The following is a 12,992-nucleotide window of genomic DNA, read 5'->3' on the forward strand; positions in this document are numbered from 1 at the left end:
TGGATTGAGGTGGGAAATTTTGAAAATCCGAATTGGGACCAACCCTTGGCTAATGGAGAGGAGATTAAAGGCAGAAATACTATATCCCGGTGGACTATGCAAATGTGGACGGGGACCAAGTGTGAAATTTTGCGCATAATGTTAGATTACCTTATGAGTCTAGAGGTGAGAAAGCAGTTCTTACGGCCACTATTTAGAAAATATGGCATAAGATCACGAGCCCAAGCCGTTACATTACTGATAGGAATGGAACATTTGGATATTGCAATTGCACTAGGAAATTACCTGGTGTAAATCGATTGGCTAGGGAAAAACTCAAACAAGTACCGTGATTCATTCATTTTAAACCCTCTCTTGTAGGAGACAAAGGCTAAAGACCGATGCAAGTCTAGTTCAAATGATTTTAATTTGTTATTGTAAATGAATAGTGATGTATGTAAAGAACTTTTTAATTTTCGGAGATTTGTAATGCTCGTTTTACCAAATTTAGAGTTTTTAACATTTTAACCGATTTTACAAAATTAGAAATATTGAGGTGTATGGGGAAATGGTAGTTATGGTTTTACTATAGATGTATTTAAGTAGAGCAGCCCGGAAAGTAAGTGTGTGATTTTATAGGTTATTGTGTATTACCTTGTTATTGATAGGTTTTGTAAGGGAAACATCCTTTACAACGCAACTTTTACCACGCAGTGCCTTTACGACGCAACTTTTACAACGCAAACCATTACAACGCATTGCGCTGGGAGCGCTCTAGGATAGGGAATAGATTTAATTTACTATCCAACACCTTCCCTACTATCCACGGGGACTGGAGTTGGAATAGTAAATTAAACAATTCACTATCCAGCACCCCAAAGCACTATGCGTTGTAAAGGTATTCGTTGTAAATACCGCGTTGTAAAGGCATGCGTGGTAAAAGCATGCATTGTAATGTCATACATCCGTTTTGTAAAGTTTTTATATTTTATAAGATCTTGAAGTTTAAAGACCATGGACTATATAAACAGAGTTCTCTCTCTCTCCCTCCTGCCCTCGCTTTCCTGCCTTTCATCTCTTGCCTTCCCTTCCTTTCGTGTCTATTATCCCCTGCCCTCATTTCTTGACTTTTATCCTTCTCTCCCGCCCTCCCTTTCTTGTCTTTTATCCCCCGCCCGACTCACCATTTATGCAATTTATTACCTGCCCTCCCTTTCTTGCGCACTGCAGTGAAATCTACTGTTTTTAATATGAACTTGACCGCGACACTCCTGAGGCACAGCCGTTAGCTTTGTTTGTTTGATGCTAATTTTTTTTTTAAACTGAAACTTTGTCACATTTTTAAACCTTTCTTTCTTACCTTGCCTCGTGTACTCCTGGGCACTTTAACCCACCCTGAGACCCCCGCGCAGCCGAGGTTAACGCTGCCGCGGGATAGGGAAACTCGCACTTGGCGCCATCATCAAGCCTGACCTCAGGCCACGCCCACTCTCACTAGGCCACGCCCCCCGCCTACATAACCGGGCTGCTTACTAGCTCGTACTCAAGACCGCGACACTCCTGAGGCACAGCCGGGAGCTTTGTTTGTTTGATGCTAATTTTTTTTTAAAACTGAAACTTTGTCACATTTTTAAACCTTTCTTTCTTACCTTGCCTCGTGTACTCCTGGGCACTTTAACCCACCCTGAGACCCCCGCGCAGCCGAGGTTAACGCTGCGGCGGGATAGGGAAACTCGCACTTGGCGCCATCATCGAGCCTGACCTCAGGCCACGCCCACTCTCACTAGGCCACGCCCCCCACCTACATAACCGGGCTGCTCACTAGCTCGTACTCAAGACCGCGACACTCCTGAGGCACAGCCGGGAGCTTTGTTTGTTTGATGCAAATTTTTTTTTAAAACTGAAACTTTGTCACATTTTTAAACCTTTCTTTCTTACCTTGCCTCGTGTACTCCTGGGCACTTTAACCCACCCTGAGACCCCCGCGCAGCCGAGTTTAACGCTGCCTCGGGATAGGGAAACTCACACTTGGCGCCATCATCGAGCCTGACCTCAGGCCACGCCCACTCTCACTAGGCCACGCCCCCGCCTACATAACCGGGCTGCTTACTAGCTCGTACTCAAGACCGCGACACTCCTGAGGCACAGCCAGGAGCTTTGTTTGTTTGATGCTAATTTTTTTTAAAAACTGAAACTTTGTCACATTTTTAAACCTTTCTTTCTTACCTTGCCTCGTGTACTCCTGGGCACTTTAACCCACCCTGAGACCCCCGCGCAGCCGAGGTTAACGCTGCCGCGGGATAGGGAAACTCGCACTTGGCTCCATCATCGAGCCTGACCTCAGGCCATGACCACTCTCACTAGGCCACACCCCGAACACCCCCTATAAAAAATGTGTTTTCCATGGATGCGCAGCGGATGGGCGCAGCGGGCGCGCCGTTTGCGCGCCAAAGGCGCGCCTAAGGCAAGCCCGTCTGTGCCCGTCCGGGCCCGGCCGGCCCCAGGCCCAGTCACCATGCTCAATTCTCCCAAGAGCCGACTTACTTACACCCAAGGTAGGCTCCTCGCACTCAACCCTTTAAAAAACATTAATTGTAATTACAACTATACAGGAGAAAAACCCTTTATTAGTTGTGACCTCTGCAACCCGGCCCGTACTGACGCGGAATGCCACGGCCTTCAACTCGGCCTTCTTAACTGTAGGTCCCTCCCTAAACACTCCCACGAGATAAACCTTCTTATCCAAGATCTCGCCATCGACATTCTGTTTCTTACGGAAACTTGGCTCACCCCCAACACCGACTCCGATATCGTTAATGCCCTACCACCTGGCTACCAAATCCACTCTCAGAACAGACCCCTCGGCAGAGCAGGTGGCCTGGCAATAATATACAGAGAGCATTTCGCCTGCAGAACAGATAATGGCAATATCGACGACTGCGAAAGCTGCCATTTCGCTTTACAGATCTCACCTGCAATCTCCCTCTCTGGTCTACTGATATATCGCCCACCAGGAGCCACAGCCAAGTTCTCTAGCGCTCTCGTTGACACTGTTACCCTTATGGCAACGACATCTCCTAACTTTTTAATCCTAGGAGACCTCAATCTCCTCAATCTCCACCTTCTAGACCCCAAAGACATAACTGCCTCCGAACTTCTCCTCGACCTCACCTCTTTTGACCTACGACTAGTGAACTCAGAGGCTACCCATGACAAAGGGCACCTTCTGGACCCCATTTTTACTAACATCTACGACTTTAAAACTCGTACTCCCCTCCCACTGCCATGGACAGACCACTTCTTGATTCCTATTGACTGGCATCTCGATGTCCCTCCACCCCAACTGCCCAAAACCCGGGTCACCGATAGACGCTGGCACAAACTCTCGCCTGAAGAATGGGCCTCCAGGCTCATGGAATCTCTCCCCCCCCCCGGCTCTAGACCAGCCACTGCGGATATGGAGTTTAACTCTTGGCTCACTCAATCACTGGACGTCCTCCTTCCCAAAACTAGTACCTTGAAACGAGCCAAAAGAGTGAACCCGGCCCCTTGGTACACCCCTGAGCTTAACGTACTACGGAAGGAATGTAAAAGGACAGAGCACGCCTGGAGGAAGGACAAATCCACAGCCAAAAAAGACGCCTCCATAAGAACTTATAAACGTGCGCTACGTAACACCAAAAGCCAATTCTTTGAGGAAAGAATAAAAGACTCCTCCTACTCCGCCAGTGAAACCTTTATCATCCTAAAAGAACTACTCAAAGTCCCGGATCCTCCAGAGAAACTCCCAGTCTCCAACACCTCTGGGGATAAATGCCATAAACTGGCAAAATACTTTGACGAGAAAATTAAGAAAATTCTCGCCACTCTACCCCCAGTCGACCACAGTATCAACGATGAGGGTCGCCTCAAAACTGACCCAACCTCTAGCCCTCACCCGGATACCCCCGCCATCCACCTAGACACCCTCGGCCCGGTAACCATTGAAGAGGTCTCGACAATGCTCGCCACAATCAAAAGTGGTTCCCCTAGCGACCCGGTGCCTATACGCATCCTCAAAAAAGTGGCTCCCACTATTGTCCCCCCTCTAACTGACCTCATTAATTCTTCATTACTTCAGGGAAAGGGGCCCCCCTAGCTGGAAAGCGGCTGTTGTTAAGGCCCTTCTAAAAAAACCTCTACTAGACCCGCTGGACTTGGCCAACTACAGGCCAATCTCCCTCCTCCCTGGAATCAGCAAAATCACTGAAAAAATAGTGAATAAAAAGCTCTCCCAGTTTCTGGAGTCTAACAACTTACTCAGGAGCTCGCAGACTGGATTTCGCCCAGGTCAGGGCACGGACACCGCCCTCCTGGCTGCAGTGGAGGAGACCAGATGCATTCTGGACGCAGGAGGATCAGTGGCAGTGATCATCCTGGACCTCAGTGCCTGGGAGCCCCCGAAGCCACCTTCAACAAATTACAAAGAATTCAGAACGCCGCGGCCCGGCTTCTCACCAACACCCCGGCCACATCATCGGCCAAACCAGCTTTGAAGCACCTTCACTGGCTGCCAGTAAGAGAAAGTTAAATTCAAGGCTCTCTGTCTGACCCATAAACTCTTACAGGATAAAGGCCCCCCCATCCTCAAAACTTTATCACGCCCTACAAGGCCACAAGATCCCTCTGCTCGGACCACGAACACCTCATTACAGTTCACAGAGTGAAAAAGGCCCGCACAGACGGACGGCGATTCTCTGTGAACACGGCCAGCCTATGGAACACCCTCCCCCGTAAACTAAGGATGGAATCAGACCACCTCCGATTCAGGAAATTACTGAACACACACCTCTTCCCCTGATCCCCCCTCTCCTTTCTCCCTGATTACCCATCCTCTCGACTGTCTTGGTCTCAGCGCTGGGATACTTACGGGTTACTATGCGCTCTACAAAACCCTAATAATAATAATAATAATAACTTAAAAGGTGCTTACATTGTTTGCTTATTGTTCATCACATAGGCGAAACCAATGCATTACCAATACTTGTTGCGGTGTGTTTTCACTTTGTTACTGTTTGTATTGTTGCACAAATACTTTACACAGTGCCTCTGAGTTAAGCCTCATTGCTCTGTATCAATCAACCCAAAGGGTTTAGCGTAGGCTAATTTAGGGTTTGATTGTGACTTCACGCTGACAAGGATTGTAGTTCCTGTTTCAGTAGGGTATCACCCCCTCATCCAGTAACCCAATTCCTTACACCACTTCACTTGCTGCTTTAGTGATAGCTATGCCTCTGGGCTTCATGTACTCTCCTGCAGGACCTGTCTGTGTGGAAGTCTCTTCAATGGGTGCAGTGGCGGCTGGCACAGGTAAGCGCGGTGGAGCAGTGGGGCGGGGTGGGTTAGGAGAGGGGAGAAGTCAGCAGACGACAGAATAGGTCAAATTAAACAAATAAATAATGCCTATTTCATCATCGGTCAACTTCCTCCCCCGCCGCGCCCCGCCTCACCACCCCTACCTGAGGCGGCCGCCACTGAATAGGTGCCAGATTCGTAGTGTACCTGCTCAGCCTAAATACTGATGTGGGTACCCTAGACACGGCCTAACCAAAACTAGGCCTTTAAACTGAAAAAATTAAGATAATGGATGCATTTCCTTTCGCAGTTCCCCCCTGTTCCTCCTCAGAGCGCCATGAACAGCAGAGAGGCACTGCTGGAGGCCTAACATTCAGCCATTGAAACGAATTTGCTGTAGAAACCAATTTGTTGTGTCTCATCCCTCACCGCAGTATTTAGAGTACAATGGAAAATCACGGAGCTCGAAAACTCAACAATCATAACACCACAAACGTAATCACCTCTTGGCGCTTCAATAATATGTGCTTTAATTCCAAACTCAGTGGTGCGTCATCGGCCACAGAATGATGAACACGTGAGTCCAGCCCTGCCAGGATTTGGAACGCTGACGTGAATCTTGCACGTATAACTCTGAAGCATTTATTCCACCCATGAAGCTCATTTAAGCGTGATGTCCACGTGTCTCTTTCAGACTGTAAACATTCGTATATACTGCATGACTTCTGGAAGGGACAGAGTAGAACGAAAGCGAAAAAGAGAGATTTGGAGAGGCCGTGCCAGAGAGAGATGGTGGGGCTGGTGAAGAGAAAATGCGAGAAAGAAGGCAAAGAAAAGAAAGAGAAAGAGTCTTTCGAAAGGAAATAGAAGTAAATATCCGCAGGTGGGAGCAAAAGGCCGAAATGTGTCAATCTTAGAGCATTACTGGTAGGGATGAGAGATGGCACACATTGCGGGAAAAAGAATTGGGCTCTGCTCGTGTTGAGGGTCTTAGGGCTCGGCTCGGCTCTTCCCACACATTTTCTCTCTCAGCCGGCTCTAGCAGGCACTCGGTGTTAAAGAGCAGGACAGGTAGGACAACGCGAGAAGTTTCAGACTAATGGCAGTGAATGGGAGTTATAGAGAAGGAACGTTCAAAATGCAGTGATATATTCCGAGGGCTGAGTAAACGAGCACGGGAGAAAGAGCCGCACAAGGCAGCCCATGTGACTGTCCCCTCCCAGTCTCATCTCGTCGCCCCTGGCTACACACTGTATCGCCGCAAGCGATTTGCGACGACAATAACATTTACAAACAAAGAAAAGCAATTTTGTACTTCTCATATTTTCAGCACTTCCTTTAAGCAGTTTGCCAACAAACTAGACACTTTCGTTAATAACCAAACCTCTTGGGACTCAACTGTATAATGTTTATTTATCTTAGAATAAGGTAATAAATATACCACAAGTGCGGAGCCTGGCGAAAGCACAGGAGAGGAGAAAACATTATTACCGTGAAATGAGGTCCCTTCAGAGGGAGCATCAGGGAGAGGTAAATCCTCTTCACGGAGGTGATAAATGCAGGCGCCCCACCGGCTCTGTGCTCATTGCAGCGGGAAGCACAGGGCGTTCTTTGCTCGATCAGGACTGCAGGCGGGCGGGTACCCTGTAGAGCGGGAGAGTTATCGACTAGCCCACAGCTTTCCAAACTTTTCATGTTGGTGACACACTTTTTGGAGATGCATAATTTTGGGACACAGTAAGGCAGTGACGCAACTAGAGTCAAATTTCGGGGGGGGGGGGGCTAAGAAAAAATTTCGGGGGGGCTGAATCTTTAGGCAATCGGCAGAGTCGAGCTGCAGGGGCTCTTAGAAGGGCTGAAACAACAACAAAGCATGCACAAGGTCTTTTAAAGACCTGTGAAGTGCTCGGGTGCGGCTGTGACGCAGGCCCGGGAAGTGTCTCATCCCGGGCTGCCACACACGACGGGGGAGGGGGCTGAAGCCCTTTGAGGCCAATGGGTGTTGTGCGCCTGCAGTAAGGCAGTGTAGCGAGCGAGCCCGAACCACCTAAGGGGGCTGGGGGGGGCTCTAGCTCACTCTGTCTGTCTCCCTCTCTCTCTCTCTAACTGTCTCCCTCTCTCTGTCTCCCTCTCTCTCACTCTCTCCCTCTGTCTCCCTCCCTCTCTCTCCCTCTGTCTGTCTCCATCTGTCTCCCTCAGTCTCCCTCTGTCAGTCTACCTCCCTCTGTCTCTCTCTGTCTGTCTCGCTCCCTCTGTCTCACTCCCTGTCACCCTGGTACCCTCTGTCTGTCTCCCGCTCTCTGTCTCCATCTCTGTCTACTTACCTTTTAAAGTCCATAATCCATACATTACTACCCCCCACCCTGCCCCTCCCCCTCCCCCCGTCACCGCCCGGCCGGTACCCCCACTACCGTCCGCGGCTGCCTATATGTATGTAGAGGGAGCAGCAAAAAGAATCACCACCGGACACTTTCCATAGTGCAAATTTGCCGGTGCATAAAAACGTGTTTGTGACTGAGGTTTCAAGCGGGATGTTCACGTGTTCAGGCTGGGAGTCTAACAGAGGAAGGTAAACATGAGCAATGCAGTATCACTGTTCCTCTAGAAACTAAGTTGGTTTACAGTGCAGCTATGTGATGAGCACATTTCTAAATGCTGTAGACTGTTACTTAGTGCGGGCGTGGGGGAACTCACTTACTTGTTGGTACACAATATGCTCAAGATGAACGGTGCCATGGCAGAGATTGGCGTCCTAACCCGGTCTGAATATAAAGACCCTCCTACTTAGTCATGTGATTGTCTGCATCATTCTGGTCCATAGACAATGAAAACAGACTATGTTATGATGCTTGTTCACTTACGAGGCCTGAAACTCGAAGGAATAATCGCTATGTATTTTTCTGTGGATAAACAGTTTCAGAAAAAATATATAGCTGGTAACTCGATGGCTGTATAAATTCAGCACTGAAAATATACTGAATCGAAACTATGAGTAGAGTTCACAAAACAGAAAATGCTTGTTCACTTACCGGGCCTGGGGCTTGCGCTAAGGATCGCTATGTATTCTTCTGTGGCTAAAGCGGTTTCAGCAAAAATATGTAACTGTGGATTCGATAGTTATTTGAATTTGAACACTACCGATGTACAGAATCGATACCATAGGAAGTGTGAAGTGTTTCTAAAATATTATATGTCAAGTATAGAGAGCAGAAAAAGGAAATTTACTATGTCGCAGCTAAGGGCATTGTTGGGACTGTGCAAGGTGGACTACGCTCATGAGTACATTGGCTCTGGGTACTCAAAGTTGGAGACAGAGACGTAACTATGTAGCAGTGTAGCTCTATTTTCATGAATTAAATAAAATTGCATTTTCCCAGGGTAAATCATTATTTAACCCCTGTTTATAGGTGTTAGGACAGAAAATCCAGTATACCTTGCGTTTTTCCTTATTTCTTCGCTTCTAGAATCATTCACATTGTGGATCTTCTCTAGTATGTGCCATTTCATGTCCTTAGGTGAGTGTTTCAATTCATGGTAGTGTTTTACCATTGGTGCATTTAATTTAACTGTGCGAATCGCTGACCTATGTTCAGTAAGTCTGGTAGCGACGGCTCTGGATGTTTTCCCTACATAACCGAGGTTACAGGGGCAGATTATAAGGTAAATAACATTACTTGTTTTACAATTGCACATAGTTTTAGATTGAATCATGTGATCATTGTGAATGTAGGAATGTCCTTCTATGGCACCTGTACATGCCTTACACTGAGAATGCAGACATCTATAGGTACCCAGAATGGGGGCATTTCCATCAATAGTTTTTTGAACAAACAAAGTTTTGGAGTCAAAGCGGGAGTGCACTATTGAATTATTTATCTGTCTTATCAAACAATGCACACATTGTAAATAACTCATAATGTATCAATTTGCATCCTCACTTAATTTTTCATGCCTATTTTTTAAATAAATATGAATAAAGTAAATGTCCATATGTTTTAAACAGTTGCTTCTCCTTTACACTAAGTTCTGGTTATCCCTTTAGTCATGTTGTAAACTTATTGATGTGATTCATATTATTTAACTGCCTAGGATTTGTTTCTTCCATTGTTGGCATAGGCTGGCACACCCCCTTTCCTCACTTAGGGTTTCCCACCAGTCTTCCAGCCAGAGTGGGGTCAGAACTGGATGGGGCCAGTTGCTGAGTACGGCAAGTGGCCTGGAGAAGCTCACAAAGGTGGCATGCCTTTGAAGCTTCCCCTCCCAATCCTGGGGGAGGAGACCTAGCACCTCGCTCAGGACGTGCATTGTTGCAGGCCCAGGAGAGCGGATGGCTCTCTACCCTGGGGACCAGCAACATGTCTGATGTGTGGCAGCCTAGGCAGCCCCTCAGGCCAGACGTGAATTGTAGGTTAGGTTCATGGGGCAACTCTAAGTTGCCCTCTGTCATGCATTTTACATTAAATCCCACACTGGCATTAGTGTGGGTTTAATGTGCTGAGAAGTTTGATATCAAACTTCTCAGTCTTCAGTGTAGCCATTATGGTGCTGTGGAGTTCGTGATGATGACCTCCCAGCACCATATACTCTTAATGGTATCACTGCACTTACAGTGCCCAGGAATGGCCCTGGGCACTGTAGGGGCACAGGGCTCATGCACCTGTGCCCACACCACTGGCATAGTGCACCCAGCTAGCGGGGTGACTGAGGTATACAAGGGCAGTGTTGTTTGTGGACATGGCACACAGGGATGTGTGCCATGTCGACTCTCTGTTTAGGTTTGCACCAAGACACTCAGCCTACAAAGGCAGTGTGTGGGTGTCAGGGTACAGGTCCCCCGAGGGTGGCACAATAAGTGTTGCAGCCCTTAGGGGTCTTCTCTGGTCACAGTGCCCTGGGTACCTAGGGTACCATTTACCAGGGGCTGACCTGTGGCCAGAGATGCCAATTTGGTTGAGGCTTCAATACAGTTTTAGGGAAGGAACACAGGCCCTGGGCACCTGATTGGCAGGGGCCCAGGGCAAACTCAGTCAAAGCACATCAACAATTCAGAAAAAATTGGGGGCATACCATGCAAGAAAGATGACACTTTCTCACACAACCCCCCCCCCCCCCCAAACGAAAGGTGATGAGACTAACCTTGCCCTAAGGAGTTTTCATTGTCTAAGTGAAAGAACCTGGAAAGTCCATCTGCATTGGCATGGGCAGTCCCTGGTCTGTGTTCCACTTCAAAGTCCATTCCCTGTAGGTAGATGGACTATCTTAGTAGTTTTGGAGTTTCCCCTTTCATTTGCATTAGCCATCTGAGAGGTCTGTGGTCAGTTTGAAACAGGAAGTGAGTTACAAACAAGTCGGGCCTCTACTTCTTCAGGGACCAAACCACAGCAAAGGCCTCCCTCTCAATGGCACTCCAACGCTGCTCTCTGGGGAGTAGCCTCCTGCTTATAAAGCAACAGATTGGTCTTGGCATTCATCATTTGTCTGGGATAGGACCGCTCCAATCCCTAGCTCAGAGGCATCAGTCTGCAGTATGAACTGCTTGGCATAATCTGGTGCTTTTAGAATTGTTGCTAAGCACATTGCTTCTTTTAGGGTGTCAAAAGCCTTTTGGCAACTAACAGTCCAGTTGATTTTCATGGGCATCTTCTTGGAGGTAAGTTCTGTGAAGGGAGTCACAATGGACCCATATCCCTTCACAAACCCCCTGTAGTACCCAGTCAAGCCAACAAATGCCTTGATTTGGGTCTGAGTTGTTGGAGCTGCCCAGTCCAGGATACTCTGGATCTTGGGTTGTAATGGTTGTACCTGGCCACCACCAACAAGGTGGCCCAAGTACACCACAGTGCCCTGCCCTATCTGGCATTTGGATGCCTTGATTGTTAGGCCTGCATAAATCAGGGACTGTAAAACCTTCCCAAGGTGGATCAGATGATCTCGCCAGGTGGAGCTAAAGACAGCAATATCATCAAGATAAGCTGCACTAAAGGACTCCGACCCAGTTAGAACTTGATTCATCAACCTCTGGAAGGTGGCAGGGGCATTCTTTAACCCAAAAGGCATTACAGTAAACTGATAGTGCCCATCAGGTGGGGAGAATGCTGTTTTCTCTTTTGCTCCTGGGGCCATGCCAATCTGCCAGTACTCTGCAGTTAAGTCAAAGGTACTGAGGAATTTGGCTTCCCCCAATTTGTCTATCAGTTCATCAGCTCTTGGAATAGGGTGAGCATCTGTCTTGGTGACAGAGTTGAGCCCTCTATAGTCCACACAAAACCTCATCTCTCTCTTTTCACCCTGCAGATGAGGTTTGGGGACCAGACCACTGGGCTAGCCCACGGGCTCTCAGAGGGTTCATTGACACCTAGCTCCAGCATCTTGCTGCCTTCAGCCTTGATGCTTTCCTTGACTTGATCTGACTGGCAATAGATCTTCTTTTTGACAGGTGAACTGTCACCAGTGTCCACATCATTGGTACAACAGTTTGTCAGACCAGGAGTCAGGGAAAAGAGACTAGCATACTGTTGCAAGAATTGCTTGCAGTCAGTCTGCTGTTGGGCAGAGAGGGTGTCTGAATAGATAACTCCATCTCCAGACCCATCTTTTGGGCTGTAGGAGAGGAGATCAGGGAGAGGTTCACTCTCTGCTTCCTGTTCTTCATCAGTCACCATCAGCATGATGATGTCAGCCCTGTCATTGTAGAGCTTTAGGCGGTTCGCATGGATAACCCTTTTGGGTGTCCTGCTTGTGCCCAGGTCAACTAGGTAAGTGAGGAAAACAACAAAGGAGTGTGTCAATAATACGAGAAGCATATATCTATATTCACTGTAACATTAACACGTGAATGGAACCACTTTTGGTTCTTCAGAAGGTCCTCACTCCCCAACCGAGTTGGTGACATGCTTCATCATCGAGCCCCACCAGGAGTGGCTGAATGCCACCCTAGTGTGCTGCAACGCCAGTTTACTGCGGAGCTGGTTCAGTGATTGGTGAAGAGTGAGCTAAGTGAATTTAAAAATGGCCAATTGTGTCAAAAAATTATTTATAAGTTTTGCCAATTAGACATGAATAAAAACAAGAGAGTAGGATAAAGGACCAAATTAAAAGTCCGTTTTTATCCCCGAGGTGTTAGTCAACATGTTTCTGCCTTTAAATGAACAATTCATCAGGCTTTCGTCAGGAACAGTGTAGTGTATTGGAGGCCCCGGCGGTATGGGCAAGCTAAGGCCCACCCTAACCTGGGGTAACTAGTGTAACAAATGGTCAAAAAACACTAGGAAGATTCCCTCACATTAAGAGAGGAACGAGTTTATTCTGTAAGAGTGTAAATTGGACAAACAAACATGTAAAAGACAAAGAAAAAAAACAAAGAAGTTATTTCAGTATACCCTGAATGAATGTCCACACGAAGGTTACATGGTCAGGTGCTCTGCGGGGTGGTCTGGTAATCAAAACAAGGACACAAGTGTCAAAACTAGTGTACTCGTGCTCCTACTCGAATAACATGAACCCCTTGAGAAGTAAAAGGACCGCAGTCCCTCATCAAGCCTGGTGGCGTGAACTCTAAAAATATAAAATCCGAATCGTGGGCAGAAGAGTGTTTAAATGCCCGTCTAAAATTACTGAGTTAAACATGGTCTATAACGAACCGGTCCAATTGACAGGCTGGTGCTTGTAGGGCAAAAATA

This window comes from Lissotriton helveticus, chromosome 7, assembly GCF_964261635.1.
Source record: "Lissotriton helveticus chromosome 7, aLisHel1.1, whole genome shotgun sequence".
NCBI classification, from domain to species: domain Eukaryota; kingdom Metazoa; phylum Chordata; class Amphibia; order Caudata; family Salamandridae; genus Lissotriton; species Lissotriton helveticus.